The following is a 26,564-nucleotide window of genomic DNA, read 5'->3' as shown; positions in this document are numbered from 1 at the left end:
AGGTACTATGCTTACTACCTGGGCGATGAAATAATCTGTACACCAAAAGCCCAAGACATGTAGTTACCTATATAACCTGCATATGTCCCTCTGAACCTGAAATAAAAGTTAAGGAAAGTAAAAAATGGTTAGTTCCTTCTGTGACGTGCCCCCAACATGCCTAGAAAAATACAAGTAAGGGTTCCTTAATGGGATTATACAATTGGTGCTTTTTTTTTTTTTTTTTTCCTGTCTCCAAGGCTCTGTGGTGTGGTTTGAAGCTAGTTTTAAGTAGCCTTCCCGCATATTAAATTGGAGGTTCAGGATTAGGATTTCTCCCACCAAATTGTATTCTTATTCAGAATAATAGTAAAATAGCCTCATACTACTACCTTATGGTATGTTTCAGCTGGTTCAGTTGATAGAAAACCATATAATTTTTCAGCTTAATTTAACATTGTATCTAGGGCAAGCTCCAGGAGAAATTAGGTAGTGAATGCCCTGTTTTGTAGCTGGTTTATGGAAAGTTTGAATAATTTACAAAAACGTACTTTCCTGAGATATCAAGCAGTTCATCGAATTATGTTGGCATTCCTAAACACTAATGCACATAATGAGAGAATATACTCCATTATACATGACATCTGGACTGGGAACAAAAACAGAATGCCAGCAGACATAGGAAAGGTTATAATAATGGTTACAGCCAATCTGGCTGACAATACTGTGTGTTCTTTTGACTGCTCGTGGGTGAACAAGACAATCTTTTAAAAGCAAATAAACACATTAACACAAGATAGGCAATGTTTTGAGACAGTGTCAAGTTGCAAATATCGTGTATGGACTCCTCTCAGGGGTTTGAATTTGGGGAAGTACGTTTTGGGACATGTCATTAAATTTGCTGAAATGTGGAGCTTTCTTTCCTCTTCCCTATAGAGAGAAGCTGGAAATGTTTAAGGGTTAGTAGCTCATGCCAAGACGTGGATGTTGATGTCCTAGTTGTTTCCTGACTCCCCCTCTGCGAGCATATGTTCGGCTTGGCTCCTCCGCATTGTCTGGAGGAGGCTTTCAGAGTGGTTCTGGGCAGAGCTAGACACTTGCTGAAGAGCATCTGATCCCACTTCATTTCCCTATAGCCTGGCTTACTGTGCCAATCACCAGTGGGAAGTTGGCAACTTGAATTCTGGGCTTTCTCCATGAAGTGAGGCACCACAGCATTTGCATGTATGACATTCTGTTTGTGGGTTATTAAAGAAGACATTTTGACTTGTTTTTGCTAATACTTGGGCAATGGAAAGATGCTCTACATATTCCATAGTCAAAGGATCATCAGGACGACTGTGACGTAGAATACACATGAAAATACATGAAGTAAAGCCCATGAAAACAATCAACTCTAAGGTGCACTCTAAAGAACTAGTTGTTGTGATAAATATTAGTGTTTCTCAATGGGTAAAAATATTTACTATAGAGCAGTGTTTGAAAACTCAAGTGTTTCAAGTCCAGGGAGGCAGCTTGAACGTTTGGGTCAGGATGTAACTGTTAGGAGTGGCGGGTCTTACAGAAAACTGGTGATTGCACACCCAGCCATATTCAATTAGAGAACAACACAATAAAAGTCATAAAAAAGACCTTTGCAGGATAACAGCCTGCTAATTGCCAGCTAGTGACATAATAGCAGACAGTAATAGATTTTTCCAGGTGAAACAAAGCTTTGAGATTATTAATCTTTCATTTCACCAATAAATGAAGTGAAATCTCTCGATTAAAATCCCATAGGTACTTAGGGATAGGACTAGAATACAAATGCCTGTTGTTTTCTCTGTCAGGCTGTGTAAGGCAAAGACTGGGACTTAAACAGTACAATTATTTAACTCTGATAAAATAGTATGGTGCTACTGTATATATTTTTCTTTTTCTCAGAGGATAATGATCAATCTTTGCAAAACCCACTTCTAAGCCCTGATCATAAAACTCTGTTTTTAAAGACAACATTGTCTTCCGATTCTTCTATGTCTTATTTTTTAATTTTAATTTTTTAAATGTTTGTGGGTACATAGTAGGTGTATATATGAGGTACATGAGATATTTTGATACACGTATATACTGTATAATAGGGTAAATGGGACATCCATCACCCCAAGCATTTATGCTTTCTTTGTGTTACAAAGTATCCAATTATACTCTTTTAGTTATTTAAAAATGTAAGTTATTGTTGACTGTACTCACCCTGCTGTGCTATCAAATACCAAGTCTCACTCATTCTATCCATTAATAAATATATTTTTGTACCTATTAGCCATCCCCATTCTTCCTCTATCACTACTATCCTTCCTAGCCTCTAGTAACCATCATTCTATTCTCTATGTTCATGAGTTGAATTATTTCAATTTTTAGCTTCCACAGATGAGTGAGAACATGGGAAATTTGTCTTTCTGTTCCTGGCTTATTTAACTTAACATAATGTCCTCCAGTTCCATCCATGCAGTTGCAAATTATAGGATCTCATTCTTTTCTTATGGCTGAATAGTACTCTAATGTATATATATACCACATTTTCTTTCTTTCTCTTTTTCTTTCTTTTTTCCAGATAGAGTCTCTCTCTATCACCCTGGCTAAAGTGCAATGGCAGCAATCACGGTGCACCGTAGCCTCGACCTCCCAGGCTCAAGCTATCCTCCCATCTCAGCCCCTTGAGTAGCTGAGATTACAGGCGTGCACCACCATGCCTAGCTAATTTTTTTACTTTGTAGAGATGAGGTCTCACTATGTTGCCAAGCTTCGTCTCCAACTCCTTGGCTCAAGCAATCCTCCCACCTTGACCCCCTTAAAGTGCTGGGATTACAGGTGTGAACCACCACACCCATTTCTTTATCCATTCATCTGTTGATGGACACTTAGTTTGCTTCTAAATCTTAGTTGTTGTGAATAGTTGAATAGTGCTGCAGTAAACATGGGAGTGGAGACACAAAACTGTTGGAACCAAATTCATGTTGTTTTTTTAGACAGGGTTTCACTCCTGTTGCCCAGTCTGGAGCGCAGCGGCATGCTCTTGGCTCACTATAACCTCTGCCTCAGCCTCCGAAGTAACTGGGACTACAGGCTTGTGCCACCATGCCTGGCTAATTTCTGTATTTTTAGTAGAGACAGGGTTCCACCATGTTGGCCAGGCTAGTCTGGAACTCCTGATCTCAAGTGAACCACCTGCCTCGGCCTCCCACAGTACTGAGATTACAGGCATGAGCCCCTGCATCCGGCCGAAATTCTTGTGTTAAATAATGTCACGGGAGAATATATTCCTGTTTCTTACATTATAAGTGGAATTTGCCTGGAATTGGAAAAATTTGAACATGTAGGAGAGATAGGGCTATTTATAAATGAAAATTCAATGACAAACCGTAAAGAAATACATCAAATGAATTATTTGTGGTTGTACAACATAGACCTTCCACACTGCAGGAAAAATGTGACCAATTTTTAGATAATATAATTTAAACAGAAATGTTACTTTTAAAAAATGAGAACTTTTATACTTCGGCTTCAAGTGTCAATTGTAAAACCATTTTGGAAATAATTTTGCATTTTACTTAAAAAGTGAAATGAGTGAACACTCTAAGGCACAGCTCTATAGCTTGGTGAAACTCACATGTATGTCAGCAGACACATCAATGTTCAAAGCAACATCCTTAAAAGCAAAAAACATAGGAGCAAGCCAAATGCACATCTACATTTACAGTGGATAAATTGTATTGTATGCATATAATGGAATACCATATAATGTGAAAATGGACTACAGCTACATATATTAGTAAGTAAGAAACAAAAGGTGCCTTAAAAATATATACACAGAATTTCATTTAAAATTTAAAAAGCAGCTGAAACTGAGCAACATGTGGATAGGAAATTCATGTGAGTTTAAACCATAAAGAACAATAAGGGAATAATTAACATAAAAGTAAGGATAGTGGCTATCTCTGAAGAGAGGGACAAAGGAGGTATATGCAATCAGGTAGGGAAACCGGGGGCCTTAGGGATATTGATAATATTCTGTTTCTTTAAATGGTGGCATTCACTGGTCTTATTCTTAAAATATATATTCATCTTTTATATAAATTTTATGTCAAAAGTATAATAACTGAGCAGAATAATTGGTAAGAAGTATTGAGTAATTATTGTCTTGAGTTTTTTCCCTTCATTCTTGACTGATAGCTTGGCAATTGATTATAGATAATGAATTATACACAGTCATGCACCACATAATGTTTTGGACAATGACAGACTGCAGATACAACAGGGGTCCAGTAAGATTATAAGGGAGCTGAGAAACTCCTATGGCATAGTGGCATGTGGCAGCTGTCTTAACATAGCACAGTGTGTTACCTTTTCTATCTTTAGATATATTTAGACACACAAATACGATTGCCCACAGTATTCAATACAGTAACATGCTGTATATGTTTGTAGCCTAGGAGCAATAGGCTAAACCATATAGCCTAGGTGTGTAGTAGGCTATACCATCTAGGTTTGTGGAAGTACACTCTATGTTGTTTGCACAATGACAAAATCACCTCAGCAACACGTGATTGACTGTATTTAATTGTATTAAAAATGTTTGTTGTGGAAAAAATGGAAAAAATGAAGTTGGTCGTCTTAACTTTTTCTAAGTTCAGTTGTTATAATTTTTACCTCCCAGTCGTTTTTAGCAGTTTTAAATATATTCAAATTGTTGTGTGACTGATCTCCAGAACGTTTTCATCTTGCAGAAATGAAACTCTTGATTCATTAAACAACTCCCCTTTTCCCCCTCCCCCAAGGCTCTGGCAACCACCGTTCTACTTTCTGTTTCTGTGAATGGGTTCCATGAATCTGACTACTCTAGATACCTCGTGTAAGAGGAATAATACAGTACAGTAGACTCCCCTTACTTATGGTTTCACTTTTTGTAGTTCGTTACCTGCTGTCAACTATGGTTTGAAAATATTAAATAAAAATTTCAGAAATAAACAATTTGTAAGTTTTAAATTGGGTGACATTCTTTGTAGTATGATGAAATCTTGTCCCATTCAGCCCAGGATGTGAATCGTTCCTTTGTCCAGCATAGCCCTTCCGCATATGCTACCTGACTTGTAGGCACCTAGTAGCCATCTCAGTGATCAGATCACCTGTCCAGGTATTGCAGTGTTTGTTTTCAAGTAACCCTTATTTTACTTAATAATGGCCCCAAAGTACAAGAGCAGTGATGCTGGCATATTGTTATAATTGTACTATTTTATTATTAGTTATTAATCTCTTACTGTGCCTAATTTATAAATTAAACTTTATTGTAGGTATGTATGTACAGGAAGAAACATCATATATATAGGCGTCATTAATATCCTTGGTTTCAGGCATCTACAGGGGTCTTGGAAGGTATCCCCTGACGATAAGGGAAGACTCTTACACTTGTCTTTTGTGACTGGATTATTTCACTTAGCATAGTGTGTCCAAGATTTATCTGTATTGTAGGATGTGGTCAGAATTTCTTTCCTTCTTAAGTCTAAATAATATTCCATTGTATGTGTATTAGTCTGTTTTCACACTGCTGATAAAGACATACCTGAGATCGGGTAATTTACAAGAGAATGAGTTTTAATGGACTTACAGTTCCTCATGGCTGGGGGGGCCTCACAATCATGGTGGAAGGCAAGGAGGAGCAAGTTACATTTTACGTGGATGGCAGCAGGCAGAGAGAGAGCGAGCTTGTGTGGGGAAACTCCCCCTTATAAAACCATCAGATCTCATGAGACTTATTCATTATCATGAGAACAGCATAGGAAAGATCTGTTCCCATGATTCAGTTACCTCCCACTGGGTCCCTCCCACAACACATGGGGAATTCAGGATGAGATTTCAGTGGGGACACAGTCAAACCATATCAGTATGTATATACCACATTATGTTTATCCATTATCTGCTGGTCAACACCTACGTTATTTCCACCACTTGGCTGTTGTGAATAGTGCTGCTACAAACATAGGTGGGCAAGTAAGTCTTTGAGATCTTGCTTTCTTTTGAATAGAGACCCAGATGTAGAATTCCTGGATCATATGGCAATTCTATTTTATTTTATTTTTTTTGAGGGTTATCTTTTATAGTGGTGGTACAATTTTACATTCCCACCAACACTATTTTTCCTATCCTTGCTAATTTTTTCCTGTCCTTACCAAGATTTAACTTCTATTTTTTTTTTTCTGATAGTAGAATTCCTAATGGGTGTGAGGTGATATCTGTTGGGGTTTTGATTTGCGTTTTCCTAATGATTAGTAATGTTGGGTCCCTTTGCATATACGTGGTCGTTTATATATCATCTTTGGAGAAATGTATATTCAAAGGATTTGTCTGTTTTAAAAACTTGGGCTGTTTTGTTGTTAAAGGCATTTTTGTTATATTCTGGATATTAACCTCTTATCAGATACATGATTTGCAAATATTTTCTCCCATTCTGTAGGCTGCATTTTCACTCTGTGGATTGTGTCCTTTGCACAGAAGCTTTTACTTTTGTTGCCTATGCTTTTGTTGTTATATCCAAGAAATCCTTGCCAAATCCAGTGTCATGAAGATTTTCCCCTATTTTTCCTTGTGTGTTTTACAGTTCAGATCTTTTAGGTCTTTGATCTACTTTGAATTAAATTTTGAATGTGATGTAAGGTAAGGGTCCAACTACATTCTTTTGCCTGTGGATATTCAGTTTTCTCAACACCATTTGTTGAAGAAACTGTCCTTTCTCCATTGAATGGTCTTGGCATCCTTGTTGAAAATCTTTCGGAGATTAAGAATTATGTATATATATTTAGCACCTTAAAGACTTCGTTCAGCTGTTTCCAGCTTTCAGTTTTTGAAGAGTCAGCTTTCAGTTTCAGTGTTCTACTTTTCTAGTTGCTTTAAAGATCTTTTAAAATTCTTTTTGGTTTACTATGAGTCTAGGTGTGGATTTATTTCTATTAACCTGGCTTAAGTTGTTCTTGGATACCTAAGTCTTTGGATGGGTGTCTTTTGTCAGCTCCCCATCAATATTTCTTCTGTTACAGCTTCTGTTCCATTCTTTGTAGGATCTTCTGAAAATCTTAGTAGTTTTTTTGTTGTGCTGAGACAGGGTTTCACTCTGTCACCCAAGCTAGAGTACAGTGGCATGATCACAGCTCACTGCAGCCTTGACTTCCCAGGCTCAAGCAATTCTCCTGCCTCAGCTTCTCAAGTAGCTGGGACTACAGGAGGCACCACCACATCGTTAGTAGATCTTTATTATACCTTCTCACTCCGAACTTCATGTTTCCCAGCATCTCAGATGTCATATTTTCCATCTGTCTCTTTGTGTTTCATTCTGCATTGAATCTTTAGCCCTCTATCTTTGAACTTACTTTCTTTTCTGCCATATCAAATAAGTTATTTAACTCTTCCTTTGAATTTCTCACTTTAATATTATACTCTTCCTTTCTACTTAACTGTTTTGCATATCTGCTGGTTCATAGTTTTGGTACTTGCTTATTCTGCCATTATATTGTTTTACTAACTGCTGTAGACTGAGTGTCTGTGTCCCCCCAAATTCATGTGTTGAAACCCTAATCAAGAATGTGATGGTATTTGAAGGTGGGGCCTGTGGGAGGTGATTAGGATTGGATGAGGTCATGAGGGCAGAGCTCTCACAGGGCTCTTAGGAAAAGAGGAGGAGACAGAAGGTCTCTCTGCATGCATACACCAAGGAAGGCCATGAGATTTTGTAACCAGGAAGACAGCTTTCACCAATACCTTGACCATGTTGGTACCCTATTCTTGAACTCTAGAACTGTGAAAGTCTCTAGAACTGTGAAAAATATTTGTTTAAGCCTCTAAGTCTATGGTAAGTTATTATAGTAGCCTGAAATAAGATATGATATCTGTTCTTTTTTAACATTAATTATTCATATTTTACATTGTGTCTGATAATTTAAACACCTGCAGTTTTTGTGGAACTGATTTGTTTAAGTCTCAGTCACACAGGCTTGTTTCCAATTGTGATTTGTGTTTCAATTGTGAGCTTATGCTTGTTGAGACTTTTATCTGTGGGAATTCTTTGGGGTCTGGGGTTGAGGTCATTTCTCCAGAGAGCATTTGTTTGCCTCTGTCTAGCATCTGAGAGCACTACAATTTGGACTGCCTTAAATTATTTTCTACTCGAGGTTTTTCAGGCTGTAAAAATAATGTAAAGTCTGATCTCGCATCTGTTATGAAATTTGCTCTATTGTTAGCAATTCTCAGGCAAGACGTTTTTTTCTCTCCACCCATGGCCTAGGCCTAGTCAGGCAGTTTTCCTCACTGTCTTCCTTCATAGGTGCTTTTATTTATGTAGTTCACTCTTTGACTGACTTGTCATCTCTTTTGAGTACCAACTTTTTGGAGGATTGTAATTTGACATCTCATCTTCTGGGATCCTTAAGCTTTGTTTTCTCAATCTCATGTTTATCAGTAAAAACCAAGTGATCTGCAGATGCTTTTTGGAAATCCACTGGTGATTTCAATACTTGGTCTCTCTCTGGATTTGCTCTTTTCTTGTCACTTTTTGCCTTTCAGAGTTTCCCCACTTTCTTGCTAGGTTAGATGAATTTTAAAAGATATTTTTAAATCCTGCATCTTAAAAGATATTATTAGGTCAGAGAATATCTTGCTATAATGCTGGACATAGAATTCCTACGTGACTTTTATATTCGAGATTTCTGTGTATTAAAACTATAATCACTTATAATTTAATGTGCTATCATATTTATTGAAATTGAATAAACTGTATCCTCTGTTCACTTTTTGGATTACTGGGTAATTCCAAAATTCAGTTTTATGAAATGTTTTTATGCTCATATTAGCTGCTTAATAGATGGATGAACTCTGAAATCTCAATGTCTTAATGTAGGTGAAATTTATTTCTTACAAAAATTCTCTTGGTGGTGGTGGAGAGAGGGTGGCAATTTTCTTCATGGAGTATTCACAGACATGGGCTGATAAAATCACTTCTTCCATACATGACTTCCAGATGGCAGATGGGGAAGAATTATACTAGAAGTTTTTTTGAACCAGGTGTAGAAGTGCTGTACCTAGCTCCTGCCTAGAACACGTTGCCTCCTATTCACTTACAGGACCAATATTGGAGAGTTGGGAAATGTAGTCCTTGGTGTGGAAGTCACTTCACAGCGATGGCTCTGGACCTTGGAAGGGGAGCCTGAATCTTTGGTAGACAGCTAGTCTGTCCCTACTACAGTCCTATTCTTTGGCCACCAAGTATCTATCATGTACCCTTCTTTGTATACACAGAACACATTTACCCCTTTCCCCAAAGAGAAAACCTGAAATCCATCCCAATTACACATCCAGTGTTAAGTTTAGAATCCCTCTGTGATGTGCAGTTTTTTCCTTCAGGTCCATATGTGGCTTCTTGTGGCCTGGCAACTCACATAGTAAAAGATAAGTTAGGTGTCTCTAGGATGTTTCTTTAGATGTAAGAAGTCTTACATGAACCTCATGAATTAGTCTGCCAATTTTATCACGTATTATCTGGCCCCATCGATATCTAATATTTCTCTGTAACCTCTTCTTTCTTTACAAAACAACAACAACAAAACAACAAAAACAAAAAAAACCTGTGTTTTACCCCAGTCACTTTTGCTCTCAACTGTTTTGGTGCCAGGAATACTCAGCAGTTTTTTTGAAGTGAGATAAACACTGATGTCTTCTGTGTCATTGGGTCCCTCCACAGGGTTGCTTGCATTCCTGAAGTGTTTGCACTTGGTAGGATAACTCTTCCTGTTTCAGATCTTTCTTATGTACCTGAGTGCACACCAGCTGTGAGTAGAGTTGGGTAAGGACAGGCTCCAGTTCCAGCTGCCACTGTGTGCCTCTGGCCACGTTGCTAACTCTGGTTTGTGATGTCAGAGTCATTCATTTCCCCAGATCCCTTCTCCTTTTTTGGCTCATCTCTTGCAGAACTCTCAATCTTGCTCCAATACATCTTGCCTTTACATGGCACCTCACTTTCTACTCTATGTAAAGCAGCATATATAAAAACAGAACAAAACACTCAATTTCTTATGGGAAGAGATGTTACCTAGTTTTATATGCTAATATCTGTGTCTCAGCTCTTACCCAGGCAGGAGAAACTAGAGCTTTTTCAGTGCTTTACTATATTTTATGATAGTCATATAAAATATTTTTTCAGAATAATTTTCTTTAAGCCAAAATGTCCCAAATGAATGTATAGCACTAAGAACAAAATAAATGAGGAGAATGGTATTTGAAAAAAATACCTTATATCAATTCATAGTTTTCCCTTTATGTAGGTGTATTGTCTTTCTATAATAAAAGCAGCATGAGGCATACGGGCATGTGGAGCAGATGAATCAGCCCCTCTGTCCACTTGCCTGGAAGTGTGGCCTTGAAGAAACAGCAGAACTGCTTTGGATAGGATGAAAATTGGGCCCCACGTGGAACTCATTAACTTAGGAAAATAGAAACCAGATCATCTGGGGATTCAAAAACTGTATTGTGTTGCATTCTTCACCTTGTGTTTAAGATTCTCTTGGACTGGTTTGTAAACTTTGGCTCCACTGGGCTTCTGTAAGGTCAGAGGCATGCTGAGAATTTTAATACCAGGAATGCCACCAGGAGCTTTTGTGTTCCAGGATGATATCTGAAGGAAAATAACTTGTCTCGGTGGTTAATTGCTTTTATTTTGGGATCCACCTTTCTCCTGCCATCTTTTTTCCTTTCTTCTACCCAGAATACTATAAAGATGGCAGATAGGCAAGATGCATAACTTTAAGTTTGCCGAAGGGGGAAAAAAAAGGCTAATCTTTCCTCAGCCTAAGGGAATTGCTTAAGCAATCAGAAGTTTGCTAATGAGCACAAATAGACCATCTATTCTTGAAGATGCAATGAAGAAAAACATCTAAAATAAACTCTGGAGGAGGAGGAGAGAAGAAATAAGAGATTCACACTTCCCCATTCTCTTCAGATCAAAAATGTTGAGAGAAAAGTGAGAGTACTTGAAAAGTTAAGAAGTTAAAGCATGAATGAATTAATTGTTTCAATGAAGGGTGGCTGTTTATTCAATAAAAATATGGCAAAATATAGAAGAGGTCCAAGAAGACAAGAAAGAAAGTATATAAACTTTCCAATAATTTGAAACTTGAAACTGTTTAAAGTGCCATTTTGAAAGTTATAAAGGGAAAATCTCTTGTTACTATCGAAGAACTTCTAAAATATTATCAAGCCCCAAAAAGAAAAAAAAAGTACTATTTGGTGATAATCAGTGTGAAACTTGATTTATACTCTTCCAAACTTATTTAACAATTCAATTGATACATTTAAAGTGAAATCTTAAAATGGACTATCAATATTTGGGTGGCAGATATAATATTGTACTGATGGCAGCCATTTATCTAAATCTTGTCTTAAAAATGGTAGCTATTTCCCAGCTTTCCAAATCCACAGTTATTTAGGGGAAAGAATTCCTGCTGGCTGGCCAGTTGCTGGGTTGAAGAACTAGGATGATGCTATGTAAAATAAAGGGAAAACTGAAGGAAACAGGGAGGCTGGATCCATTTATATCAGTGATATGAGAAAGGGGCACCAGAATTCTGTAGGACCAGAGTAGGAGAAAGAGGTCTGAAGAAATGGAATAGTCTTAGAATAAGAGAAAAGCAGACAGGAAAGAATCTCAGAAGTGTTGCAATGAGTTTAAAATTAGGTCCTCTTTCAGGTACTTTGAGTTGTATAATAAATGTTGTCATATATTTTCTACATACTCTTGGTTATTCTTTAAATGCAGCAGAATAAACATGGCCATGTGGAAGCCTCTCCTATGTTTATGTATATTTATGTAATAGTTCCCATGATGGACACTAGTAATGAAGACCGTTGATAGCAGTATCACAACTTTTGTAAAAATTTGTCACGAATTACTTAAATACTGAGTGTCCAATAATAATTTGAAAATGATTTTTTTTTCCTCATTGTCCTCCTGGCCATGAACATCGTTAAATGCAAATGCAGTGAAATGAATAGGCTTTTGTAATTGTATGTTGAACAATGAGTAAAGGGTAGGAAAGAATTGTGTTTGTATATTTTTCTGTGTTTTATGTACATGTCTACAACAAATTATATAGCCCAATTTGGGTGTTTAAGAGGCGTGGAAGGAGTAAAAGTTGAGAACATGACTATTATTCTGTTAAGGTATTTTTCAGTTTTCTTAAGGCCTTTGGATTCTGTATTTCTTAGGCACTAAAAATTATGCTACTTGAGCAAGTCTTTGGGAAGGTCTGGGCTTCAGTCCAGGCACATGCAGGGCTGGCTCATGCAAAACAGAGAAATAAGGACAATTTATCTCTGGCAGTTTACTTTTCAGCATCCCTAGTTTCTTGCTGTGCCTCAACCGTCAAGGATTATTCTGCCATTTGTAAGTTGTCCTTAGTTCCTGTCGGGGTAAGTGAATTTGTCCTTAGTTCCTATCAGGGGTAAGTGAATATGACCCTGTAGGAATAATTTTTTAAAAAGGAGACCCTTAAAAGACTAAAAAGTTTTTACTAAGAAACTTCATTTACTCTTTCATTCATTCGTCCATGCATCCATCCATCAATCCATCCGTCCGTCCATCCAATTCCTGTATAATGACCAAGTGGTAATGAGTTAATGCTTCTTGAACAGTTAGCACATCCCAGGAACTGTTGTAAGCTTTGCATCTGTATTATAAACTAATTTTACTTTCATAATGACTGTATAAGGCAGGAGCTATTGTCATCATTTTCTAGGTGAATGAACAGGAGTAAATGTTACATGACTTCCCCAAAGTTCTGCAGATAGTTAGTCAGGTGATCAACAATGAACCAGACAGGCTGAATGGGCCCAGGGAGCAGTATCATTTTTAATTCTTCAGGTGGACTAAATTATGTAGCCAGGACTGAGAAACACTGCTATCAACCAATTGCATCCTACCAATTTCTTTCTTAGGAAGAATGTGAAGACAAGGAAGACCATCCACAGAAAAGATGCTTGCCAAACTCCCAGGTTCCTGGCAGAATGAATAATGTGAATAAAATGCATGTTTAGTCCAACAGTCCTTCTTAAGTGGTATATAAATAAATAGTATACAATAATAGATTTTGTATGGTGCAATTGTTTTTATTCAGAAATGTAGATACATAGAAATACAGTATCTTAAAAACATAGGAAGTTCCAGGGCTGCCCACTTACTGCTTCCTGTATCAGGCGGCATGAGAGTTACTGAGGATACAAAGATGAGTGAGACACTGCCCTGTAAAGCCATAATTGAGTTCACCTTTATGAGTCCCTGTCTTAATTCTGACACATCATTTCAAAGTCATTTTTGGGGTAAAGGGGAAGGAATCAGGGGAAGATTAGAAAAATCTCCAATGACACCTTAATTATAAAGGTAGGGGAAGCTTTGTTTTGGAGGGCACTTTATGTAGAACTAAAGTATTTTACATAATCCTAGCTTTCCTATCTGCTTCTCCAGCTTTTCCAGAAATAATTATTGGTGACCTATGTGCCAGATGCAAAGTTCAGTTTTCAGTTATTTCATATAAATACTTAAAAATACTTAATTTTGAATTTGCAGTAAAACTTCTGCAATCAATATTTCTCAGATTTTTATGAAGCAAATAATTACTAAAAGTGCTGCAAACAGATCAGTATCCACGAGATCAAGGTTCAAATACACTCAAGTTTATTCCACTATTGAACCTTTCTTCTTCCAGCAAACATTTTTCAGAAACACATGTAGATGTGTTTGAAAGAGTTTCTGTGGATGGTCTTCTTTGACTTCATGTTCTTCCTAAGAAAGAAATTGGTAGGATGCACTTGGTTGATAGCAGTGTTTCTCAGTCCTTGCTACATAATTTAGTCACCTGAAGACTTAAAAATGATACTGTTCCCTGGGCCCACTCAGAGAGTTTCTGATTTAATTGACCTGGGTTAGAGCCCTCACATCAGACATTTCTACAAACACTACAGGGAATGTACATATGTTGAACACTACTGGATTAGAGGGTAAAATGATTTTATTTTCCTCCCCCCATAACTTTCTTTACTGCTCTTCCATTCTTAGAACTTGGTATTAATTAATCAAAACCTATTTTTAAAAATGAATCAGGAAACCCCAAATAAAAATGATTAAGTGATCAATAATTTTATACTTTGCTCATTTTTTAATATTCGAGGAATAGCTAAATGGCATCATTTAGAATAAAAATCAAATTATAGCACAGCTGTGTTAATTATGAAAACAGATTAAAGCTTCAGTCCTTCTCATTTGTGTTTCTTATTTGGAGTCAGGCTTTTATATTTCCTTTTCCTCACACCCCTAGTCACCTTCGCTCTCTTTCCTTCACTTCACCTCTCACTCCGTTTAACATTTTATTGGGATATAGAAGCTTGACATTACTGTGGTTTCCTCAAGGTCTTTCATAGGTGCCATAAGACACTCTTTGCATTCCTTATCTGCAATAAGGCAAAGCGTAAGGAGTAAGGAAGATTAAAAACAAACTTGAATGATATATACCCCCCCTTTCATATTTAATCTGTGCCCGAAGATATTGTAACCTAAATTACAAAATGTAGTATTGTTTCAGAAAAGGCAGCTGTTCAGGTTTACTCTTAGCAAGTTCACATTGAACTCCATGGAATATGGAACAGGATAAATTATTTATAATCTATTCAATTGCCAACACTTCCTTTGGGCTGCAAAGAATATACATTTGTATTCCTGTTATACTCTATTGTGCTCTTCTATCTTTCACCATCCCCTAGGACAAGGAGAGGGTTGGAAGAAAAAAAAGATGATTGCTAAACTCCCAGGTTCCTGGCAGAATGAATAATGTGAATAAAATGCATGTTTAGTCCAACAGTCCTTCTGAAGTGGTATATGAATAAATAGTATACAATAATAGATTTTGTGTGGTGTAATTGTTTTTATTCAAAAGTATAGATACATAGAAATACAGTGTTTTAAAATCATACGAAGTTCTTTTATTTATCTCTAGAAACCATATTAGCGCTTACGGAAAAGCAACCAGACTCAGTATGACTATTATGTAGAGGCCAAGAATGTGACTTATACCTGTAATAATATTCTTCATTACTGCCATGAACTATTTTAAAAAAGCAATTTTAATGATTAAATAGTCTGATTATGAACTTTTCCATGTGAGTGACCATGTAGACCTGACTTTATAAAGAAAGTGAAAGTAGGAAACTAGTAAATTGCTCTGCAAAATACCAAGATCCTTGAAAAACTTTCAGCCTTGTTTCTAATGGGGGTCTTCAACTGTAAACTGATATGCATGAAGGTATTAGTTTTACTTTTCTTTTTAAATGTTTAATAATGAAAGTATTGATCTATTTTATAATATCATTTGCTCCTGATGCATTTCACAATCATCAAACTATAACACTGGAATAGCATGCTTTCCATAAGTGGTTATCACACGACATACCTAATATTTACTTTTAAAATAACAATTGGCAATTTCTATGATGATGATCCACTGCATTGGATAGCTAATTTTGAGTGGAATCAATAATACAGCAAACTGGTTACTATTTTGGTGGAAAAGTTTGCTTTTGTAAGTGATATTTTCAACCTGCCTTCAAAATTGCTGCCAAAGCCATTACTCTTCACCTAATGAGAGACTTTCCTGGACTCTTAATGAATACAGCCATTCTCCAGTGCAGTGTTCAATACTGACTGTGGACCGTGCTGTTTCAGACCTGAATTGAAATTCATCAATGCCTGTCTTGTTGGTGAAATCATTAGGAAGCAATGCATTATTAAAGAGTTTTTCAGACACAGAGGGTTTGGAATTGCTATTGATAACAAATGTTGCTAATGTTTTCCTGCAGAATTGCATGGTGAAAGGCCATGGATCTAAAGCTTCAAGCAGTTTTGAGAGCCTGGAGTGGAATATGTAACTACCTGTTGTAGGTATGAGCTTTGAGTGATAGCTGCTTTTTTTTTTTTGTCCATTAGCTAGAAACATATAGGAGTTCAACCAGCAATGACAGAATCCCCAGGAAAAAATATTGTAATGTTGAATTTCCTTCACACACACAAAATTTTGTAGTGTTAAAGCCTTTTCGCTTAGATGAGCTGTTCTCCAGTGTTTATTGAAGAGTAGTAGGTCCAAAGGTGATCAGATAAATAGAGCCCTTCACTTGCTGAGTTTGAAGTCTGTTGATTTTATGAGTACCAATAAGGAAAGGCAGCATAGCTATAAAAAAGCACAAAGAACTTCAAATGTTATGTTCTATTGTCCAAGATCTGCAATTACTCTACTCCTTATATTGTCTCTGGATTTTGCACATTTGACCTGATCTTTTCAAAGGTTCTGATTTGGCAATATAATCACCATTTTCATTATCACAGATTTTAGAAATTTATTTTTATATTGAATTTTACTGTGAGAGTGAAGGATTTTATTCAATTACTTAGCTACATTCTGCACTGATATTTATAGTTAAAATGGCTTTTACCATTCCTAACCACACCTAGCCTGAAAATGATTGTCAGTTAGCTGACTTGGGAGCAGTGAGCACAAACTAGATTTTTATTTATTTATAAGTTGCTTTTTTTAATTTAAAAATTTTAGGTTTAGGGACACAAGTACTGTTTTGTTACATAGGTAAACTTGTGTCATAGGGGTTTGCTGTACAGATTATTTCATCACCCAGGTATTAAACCCAGTACCCATTAGTTATTTTTCCTGATCCTCTCCCTCCTCCATCCTCCACCTTCCACCCTTTGAGAGGCCCCAGAGTGTGTTGTTCCCCTCTGTGTGTCCATATGTTCTCATCATTTAGCTCCCACTTATAAGTGAGAACAGGTAGTATTTGGTTTTCTGTTCCTGTGTTAGTTTGCTGAGGATAACGGTGTCCAGCTCCATCCATGTCCCTATAGAGGACATGATCTCTTTCTTTTTTTATGGCTGCATAGTATTCCATGGTGTATATGTATCACATTTTCTTTATCCAGTCTATCACTGATGGACATTTAGGTTGTTTCATGTCTTTGCTATTGTGAATGCTTCAGTGAACATACGTGTGCATGTGTCTTTTATAACAGAGTGATTTATATTCTTTTAGGTATATATTCAGAGAAAGGACCTTTCAACAAAAAAGTTTATTAATTACTAAAGTTCCTTTGAGTTAATTTGAAATTCATTTGTTGGAACTCATTAGGATTTTAGCAAGCTCAATGTTTGCTTGGAGGGATCTAATGGAAGGATATATTGAGATTCTGCATCATGTGTAGACATAAATTAGAAAGCTACAGGTATGGTGAAATGAGAAGTTGGTAGCATAGTGGCAATTTGTTGAATATATGAGCCTTTCTATGATTCAGATGATTTAGATGTTTTCGGTCTCATACTACTTTAAAAGTAGAATTAGAATAGAAACTGACATTGTTTTTAACATTCATATATGCCAGGTTCTTTTTAAGTACTTTATATGTATTAACTAATTTAGTCCTTTGAAGAATCTTATGAGGTGCGTACAATTACTGCATCCTTTTAAAGAAGGGGATTGGGGCATAATGAGAATAAGGAACTTGTCAGGACTTGAAGTCAAGCAGTTGGGCTCCAGAGCCCTCATTCTTTTTTCTTTCTTTCTTTTTTTTTTTTTTTTTTTAAGACATGGTCACACTCTGTCACCCAGGCTACAGTGCAGTGGTGCAGTCTCAGCTCACTGTAGCCTCTGCCTCCCAGGTTCACGTAATTCTCGTGCCTCAGCCTCTGGAGTATCTGGTATTACAGGCATGTGCCACCATACCCAGCTAATTTTTATATTTTTAGTAAAGACGAGTTGTCACCATGTTGGCCAGGCTGGTCTTGAACTCCTGACCTCAAGTGATTCACCTGCCTTGGCCTCCCAAAGTGCTGGACTTGTAGGTATGAGCCACCGCACCTGGCCCAGGGCCCTCACTCTTAAACCTATCCTCTACAGGGCTACCTAGGTTTGGGAGAGACATAAGAAATATAGTATGAATGAGAAAATGATATTTGAAAATCTTCTGTGAATTAAAATGATATTTAGATAATTTGAGACAATTACAAGCTCATATAACTAGTTTGTGGCAAAATAGAGACTAGAATTCAGGTCTCCTAAAGTGTCAACGTGAGACTGGGGACAGAGGCTGGGAATGTAGCTCTAGTGTGTGGCTGTGTTGGCATGAAGCCTTGTTGAAGGTCTAAAAGACCTTAGAACCATGCCCCCCTCTGCCACTTCCTAGCTTGGTGAACCAGGATAGCTTAGGCTCCCTGGGATTTGATGAACTTGTCCTAGAACGAAAAGGTCAAACAAAATGATCTCTAAGGCTTTTTCCTTCTAAAATTCAGTGATACAAATTTAGTCCCTGCCCTCCCCACCAACACACACACACACACACACACACACACAGGTTTAGTATCCCTAATCTGACGAACTGAAATCCTCCCAAATCCAAAATTTTTGGAGTGCTGACATGACGCCACAAGTAGAAAATTTCGCAGCTGACCTCATGTGATGGGTTGCAGTCAAAATGCTGTAAAAACTTTGTTTCATGCACAAAATTATAAATATTCTATAAAATCACCTTCAGGCCATGTGTATGAGGTGTATATGAGTCAAATGAACTTTGTGTTTGGACTTGGGTCACATCCACAAGGTACCTAATTATGTATAGGCAAATATTCCCAAATCTGAAACACTTCTGGTCCCAAGCATTTTGAATAATGGATTCTCAATTTGTATATCTCTGTGTGTGTATATATGTGTGTGTGTGTGTGTTTATTTTGGAACTACCACCCTTAAGGTTTTATCTGTCATGAGTCAGTCATTTATGTAAAAGAGAAACTTAACTTTTCTATTGGTGGGAAATTTTATCTAAGAAATAAAGAGTAGTTCAGTGGTAGGTAGAAATTTGGACCATCAAAGATTTTTTCTCAGTTAATATACTACATCAAAGTTTGATTTAACAAAGGCAAATTATAAATCATCAATAGAACAAAATAGCATTAATTTATTTTTAAAACTTTAAAAGTGAGATTTTTATATAAGTTAACTTAGTATTTGTATAATATAGCAAACACCTATAGGTTAATATAAAAACACTCTCTTTATTCTTCTTTCTTCAAAGCACCTACCAGTACCTGAAAAAGTGTAGCATATTTAGGTATGTACTGTTTACCGTCTGCTCCCTGCTAGTGTAAGTTCTCAGAAGGTGTGACTTGTTTTGATCCTATTGTATGTCTATCATCAAGAGCACAGGTCAGGAAACTTTTTCTGTAAAGGGCCAGATACTATTGTAGGCTTGGCAGGTCATACTGTCTTTGCTGCAGCGACTCAACTCTGTTGTAGCATGAGTGTAGACACAGAAAACCCAAGCACTTAGTTGTGGCTGTGTCCCCAAAAAGTTTTATTTACGAAGGCAGATGTTGGTCTGGATTTGGCCTGCAGGTCATAGTTTGCTAACCCCTGATCCTGGAGCAAGTCCTTTCCTATAGTAGAAACTCAATAGCTGTTTATTAAGTTAATGAGTGAAAGCAGTAATTATTATTCATGTAAGAAATGTTTAAGACATTTTATTGCTTATCCGTGCATCGTTAGCCCACTCTGGACGAAAGTCCCTGCTTGGAAGACGTATTGCTCTCTGATCCATTCTTTTCTGTAAGATTTCATTTATCTAACATTTGGCCATGTGGCACCAGCTTCCTAAGTTTGGATCAACTTCCTATTTGCCTTCCACAAGTGTCCTTTCCCTTGTTTTTCTTTCTCTTGTTTCCTTGTCCTATCTTAAAACCTACCTTTTTATCAACAGTCTTTATTGATTTTTTTTCCTCTGACATTTCTACTTTCTAAGCTTGTACTGTCACCCCAAGAATCATGTTCTTGGCTTAAATGATTTCTTTAGCATAGAATTTTGAGCTTTGGAACTATCATATATAACCCTGTGATTAAAATAAATTCAGAGGAAGAAACCCTTCAAGATTTTGATTTAGGCTTTGCTTTACTTTTAAAAGCCTTGTTAAAATTACGAATTTCTGTTTAGGAAGTAGGAAGAAAAAAGAAATTAAGGATATAGTTTAAAGTTGATAACTCCTTTAGGAACCTTTAGACTTTTTTTTTAATTTAATAAACTGAGCAGAGAATAAGAGAATCTAGAAATCTGAGGATTTTCTATAATGCTTTTTAGTCCAGATTTTCAGTTTTTTTTAAAAGAGATTTTTATTTGGCCAGAGTAGAAAATAAAATTTAAATGCCATAGATGCCATGTCTATGATTCGATTTTCTTCTGCTTACCAAGCTAATAAGTTCACCTGTTACTATTTCATGGATGCTGGCAGAAAATAGAATACTCCTAGATTAGAGACAAAGGACTTTATGGATTATGACATAACAAGCGGCAAGGGTATCAGCATATTCGTGTTGGTACCCCTTGCTCCCAATTCCTACAGAACTGACACAGTACAGCCCAAATGTATGCTAAGCACACAGTGGGTTTGCACTGTGGCTGAGGAGTACTGAGTTTGGAGAGTCTACTGCTTCTATATATAGTAAATACAACTTGGTGTTTGTCTAGAGGCAGAGGCTAACTCCTCTGTCAGGGTTGCTCACTGCAAACACAGCCCTGAGAAATGGACTGAATAAAGAGTGGTCAAGGTCTTGCATTCTTGACACACCCAGTATGACATAAAAGAAAGCACTAGGCCTGAGGAGGACTGTCTCTCCCGCCAATAGGTAGAATGATTGGAAGCAAGAAGTTACGTGAGACTAACTGGGAGTAGCACGGGTTGACCCTACTGATCTCCTAGAGAAGAAATCAATGTAAAGACAGGAGGTCTGTTAAGCTATGCAGTATCTTATGGGGCTCCACTAAACCTCAAATGGTTATATCCTAGAGACTATTTCTGTCAGCCAATGAATATTTACTTATGTCATCTGAATATTTCTTGTCAGATACCAAGTTTAAAACACACATACCTAATTAAAGATAATTTTGATTAAGTAAAATTTATCTAGAACTTAACTTGAACTTTCATAGTTCGGATGCTCTATAATTCTTAAGTCCACAGATATTTAATCTCTCCATGCTGAAACTTGTTTATAAAAGTTTCTGATTAAAAACACTTGCTTCTTTCTTTTTGTTGGATTCTTGTCAATATGAAATTCACATTAAACTTTGGCACCAAATTAGAAGGAGGGGTCTGTGACATGGGTAAATTATTACAGAACTAATATGTAATACATTTAAATCTAAGGAGTACAGACATTGGTGTGACGCTAATAAACTGTGGATTTTCTTGGTATTACTAGTACTATCATAGATCCATTTCCATTGCCCAATCTGAAACTCAGCTTGAATTACTAGACTAAAAATGAGGGAAAGCTATTTGTGTTTTTGATTCTGCCTTAGGCATTATAATGTGGGCATAAAATCATGAAAAACGGCAAATCAAAACATTTTGTTCATACTCTTTTTATTTAAAAAAAGGTAGTAAAACAACCCTGAGTATGAATTAAGATTTTAAAAGATTTGGAAATTTTCATGTAAGAGTTAGGATAGGACAAGAGTTCTTTTGGACAAAAGCACTTTTATGGGTTATAATTTTCCATGTTGTTGAACAGAAATGACAAAACTAATGAGGAAAACAAAGCATGTTTTAAATTTTGAAATGCTAATTATATATTACAAGAATAATTTCATTTTTGGCTATTTAGTTTTTAAATTTTGATGACTAACACAACTCCGTGTTTTCCAGCACTAGCAAGCAGCGTTTAGATATTCTTTACAATTCTGAGTTTGGCGTAAAGTTGATTCTCAGGATACTAATGAAAGATTTATAGAGTTGGTCTAATACAATAATTGGAAGCCATTTGATAGTCGCCATGACAATCTTTCTTCTAGTTTTATAATTTTAATAGGTGTTATTGGACTTCTACAATATGGAGTGTGTATTTTTCTCTGTTAGTAGTTTACAACCAAGTGTGAGAAAATACATATACAATAAAGACTAATATAAACCATATTAATTAGTTCAGGTATCAAAGAACTATAGAAACTTAGAAATTCAGGAAATTTATTTACATGATTCATTGCATTAATAGAGCAAAGGAAATATTATTTTGATCAATGCAAAAAACCAAACAACAACAAAAAATCCCTTCAGAAAGATCAGTACTCTGTGGTGAAGGGCTTTTTAACCTCAAAGTCATCAACCGTAAGGTCGCACTTTGATTAATTTGATACCAAAATTTAAGGTTTTCACTTTTATGAAGGTCATCACATATACAATTCATAGGCAGCCAACAGGATGAAGAAGATATTTGCAGTTCTAATATTGATGAGCTACTTTCTGAGTATAACTTACTCCTGCATATCAACAAGAAAAATCCAAAAGGGTGCAGATAGGTAAGTTACTAAAGAGGAAAATCAAAAGGCCAACAAGCATATAAAGGTGAGGTAGGAGGCAGAACTGTACTCTGGAGGTGTGGCTTGGTCATCGGACCAAATTGAGGATTCGCTAAAACAAGTCAGGGGCAGAAGCACCTCCCCATAACACAGGCCCACCAATGTGCTGTGGCAATACCCAGAAATTACCACTTCTTTCCACGGCAACGAGGAGACAGCCTGGAAGTTACCACTCTCATTCTAGAAATTTCTGCATAAACTGCCCCTTACTTTGCATATTATTAAAAGTAGGGTATAAATATGAATGAGTGCTGGAATGCCTCTAGGCTGCTATTCTGGGCACACTGCCTATGGTTAGCCCTGTTCTGCAAGGAGCAGCACCACCACTGCTGCTGCTGTACACTGCTGATTCAATAAAAGTTGCTATTTAACACCACTGACCCACCATTGAATTCTGTCCTGGAGGAAGCTAAGAATCCCGCTGGGCTAAACCCCGATTTGGGGGCTTGCCTGTCCTGTATCAAAGGGATGTCCAATTCAAATAATCAGAGAAATGAATATGAAAACAATTAACACTTCTGAGAAGTCATCAAACTGTTTTTAAAGGGCCAGATGGTAAATATCTTAGGCTTAGCAGGCCCTATTGCCCCTTTGCAATTACTCAACCCTGTCACAGTAGCATGCAAGCAGCCTAGGCAATACATAAACAAATGGGCATGGCTGTGTTCCAATAAAACTTTATTTATATAAACATGCAGCTGACCAATAGGCCATGGTTTGCACATCCTTTCTGCTGCCAACAATTAGATGGACGATGGCAACTTTTTCAGTTGCCATTCAATGTAAGAATATTGAAATTCACATGGCGCTGGTAGGAGTTGATTGTGGCAGCCACATACTACCTTGTTATATTTAGCATTATGTCATATTAAGTATCCTTCAACCCAAACTTCTACTTCTGAACATACGTCCCACAGACATTCTTTAACAGATTCATGGGACGCGTGTCTGAGGCTGTTCATTGCAGCATTGTTTGTGGTGGGGAGAACTGAAGGCAATCCGTTACCAGGGGAGTGGATGCTAGGATGTGGTGGGTTTACTAAATGGAGAATCAAGCAGAACTTCTGTGCAATGGGCTAGATGAACAGACACTTATATGGATGGAGCTTAACAACAGTTCTGAGTAAATGGTGAAAAACAGAAGAAAATGGAAAATAAACACCCATTTATAAAAATTAAAATGTATGTACACCGCGCAAAACTACAGTCTTTCAGGAACACATGCAAACAAACGTATACATGTAAACACATTAGAAGGTGTCCACGGAAGAAATCGGAAAATGGCGATTACAAGAAACAAAATGTGAAATAGGACTTTGGGAGACCCATGATGACAGGGTGTTAGGGACTCAGGAGAATGAAACACTCAACCCTGTAATGGAGAGAAAAGGAATAGGAAATGGAAGAAGAGGCAAATCTTCTAAGGAAGTGCCACCAAAAGAAGGCTACTTCAACCTTCCGTGAGCAGTGAGCAGCCAAGCTCCCCAGAAGCTCCTTCCCTGCTGAAGGGCTAGGCCCGCATTCCTTTTTCCAGGATCTTTGCTGTATGAATTGATGCCATATGACATCCTCCCTGGCTCCACTCTGTCTGGTTCATGGGCCCAAACCCCACCCTTAACAACCATCTTCATTTTGCTGACCCGGGTCTAAGACCCTTTGTTTCAGGACCTGTTTTTGACTGTCTGCTCATGGCATCTTTAGATTTGACATTTCCGGCCGGGCGCGGTGGCTCACGCCTGTAATCTCAGCACTTTGGGAGGCTGAGGCAGGCAGATCAAGAGGTCAGGAGATCGAGACGATCCTGGCCAACATGGTGAAACCCCATCTCTACTAAAAATACAAAATCAGCTGGGTGTGGTGGCACACGCCTGTACTCCCAGCTACTTGGGAGGCTGAAGCAGGAGAATCGCTTGAACCTGGGAGGGGGAGGTTGCAGTGAGCCGAGATCGTGCCACTGCACTCCAGCCTAGTGACAGAACAAGACTCTGTCTCAAAAAAAAAATTTTTAAAAATATATTTCATATTTCCATTTTTTGCCTTCACTTGGAATTGTGCATTTAGTCCTGACTTAATCTGTTCTATAGTGGTTGGTCACACTTAGCCCTACCTCAACCATAGTGCCTCAAACTAGACCCATGATAAGGTAGATGGGAAACTCAGAGTTCTAATGAAAAAGAGAAAATTTCCTTGTATTAATGCAAGCTATAAAGAGCTGTCCTAGGCATCCTGTCTATGCCAATCTGTAAGAGAATCCACTTCTCTAAAATAAGCAAATGAATAAGTAAAGTACACAAGATTAGAAATCCTTAGAATTTTTACTTTAAAATTTAAACCCTTACCACAGATAAACTTCTCTAAGTGAATAGTTGAAATTTTTTGTGTAAAATTCAATGTAGTTTTGGGGTATGAATAGCCTCATCTTTGCCAATCTATATACTTTCTATTCAAAGCCCTAATTTTTATAGGTAGATAGAGAACTGGGCAAAATAATTTTCCTAATCATTTTGGAGGCTATAGAATAGTACAGAGAGCGTTATCTCTGAAATGATTTGAGTATTACCCTGTTTCAAAGAAGATAAGATTTGGGGACTTTCTTCAAATACCTGCTTGGATACTTGTATACTCCACCCAAAACAGCCTAATATTTGGTGGTACAAATTTACAGAGAGAGAAGAATGCATGTTGCTTTCTTTAATGTAGGATCTTCATTTTGATAAAAGGACTTAGTGCAATATAGTTCTTAAATAATAGTTTGTCTAATAAGAATCTGATTTTGTTAAAAAATAGATATATGTTGAATTTCCCACGTATTAAAAAAGGAAGGTAGACATTTTTCTCAAATGCATTCCACACGTGATACACTTTGTAGGTACTTATAAATCCTTTATCTTAGAGAGTACTTCTTCTCAATTTGCTCATTGTTGGAATGACTCCCTGTGTAATTTCCACTTACATTTAGATTTTGTTGGTTATAACAATATGTGTTCCATTCAGTAAAAAAGTGAAGACCGTCTAGAGATGACTCATAATCTTATAGAGGTGGTTTAGTCATAGCTTTTCTAATTCTGTTCAACCACTGGAGCTATTAGCTGTATTTCCTTCTCCCAGATCCAAACCATAAACACCCTACTGCCTTAGCATCTGCCAGCATCACCAGGCCTCTGGACCAGTGGTAACGGTGCAGCCAGAAGTCACACAGAGTTGTCCGGGTCACTTCTTTGGGCAATCTTATCCTGACCTTGGCACTAAGATCTGTTGGGTGTTGTCCAACAAAAGTTTCCTCTTTTAGTGAGAATTCACTAAGAGTGTCAAAACTTGTTTGCTTTTTGTGGGTATGCTTGGCAGGCAACCCTCTTTCCTCATTTCTACTTGATTTTTCTCAACCTCCTGACTGTGTCAGCAATTGTTGACTTTTTGGTGAGTGTTAGTACCAATTTGACTTCTCTGGATGAAATAGCTGGATACTGATTTTTATTTTACTTTCTGTTACAAAGGTAACTATTTGTCTTCTTGGTGACGTAAGTGATCTGGCTGCCTGCAAAGTCATTTTACTTAAGCTGTGCAGAGTGGATGAACATGATACAAAAGCATGGTTGTGTTAGGGGGACAGTTCTTGGTCTGCAATCAGTGTATTTTGAAAAGGTTTTTAAAAATTAATTTACAATTTGGGGAAGAAGAAAACGCACTTGACACCTGGGCCTCTAGGAGAATATATTTTATAAAAATAAGTAAATATATATCTTGAGTAATATAAATGCCTTGGCTCTAGTAAATCAGGCGAAAATACTGACTCTTGGATTTATGATGTCTTAGGAGGATTTTTTTTAAAAAGAGGATTTTCCTCATTCCAATCTTTCAAAAGCATAATCCTCTAGATTTAAAGAGATTCACTGCTGTTTGAAAGGGGGTCTGAGCTGTTAAAGTTCTCTTGGGCAGCCAGTATGCTGAAGCCTCTGAGTAGGTATGTGAATCAGCAAGATATTTTTTTCGTTTTAGTTTCAGTGCAGTGGGTAAAGCCTGACAAATAAATCCAGCGGGAGTGGGAGATTGGAGATGAACCGTA

At 37.1% G+C, this 26,564-nt stretch overlaps 1 long non-coding RNA gene across 3 annotated transcripts in view; it reads left to right on the top strand.

Annotated features, from left to right (window-relative positions):
• LOC134759198 (uncharacterized) overlaps window positions 1–26,564 on the top strand; it is a 678,818-nt gene that overhangs the window by 67,841 nt on the left and 584,413 nt on the right. The window contains exon 1 of one of the 3 annotated variants that reach the window (XR_010135156.1): window positions 15,899–15,979. The exons of the other annotated variants lie outside the window; for them this stretch is intronic. This is a non-coding gene — a long non-coding RNA (uncharacterized lncRNA). Of the gene's footprint in view, window positions 1–15,898; window positions 15,980–26,564 lie in introns of those variants that run through there. 3 annotated transcript variants of the gene reach the window in all.

This window comes from Gorilla gorilla, chromosome 1, assembly GCF_029281585.2.
Source record: "Gorilla gorilla gorilla isolate KB3781 chromosome 1, NHGRI_mGorGor1-v2.1_pri, whole genome shotgun sequence".
Classification (NCBI taxonomy): domain Eukaryota; kingdom Metazoa; phylum Chordata; class Mammalia; order Primates; family Hominidae; genus Gorilla; species Gorilla gorilla.
This window is presented reverse-complemented; position numbering and strand designations above follow the sequence as displayed.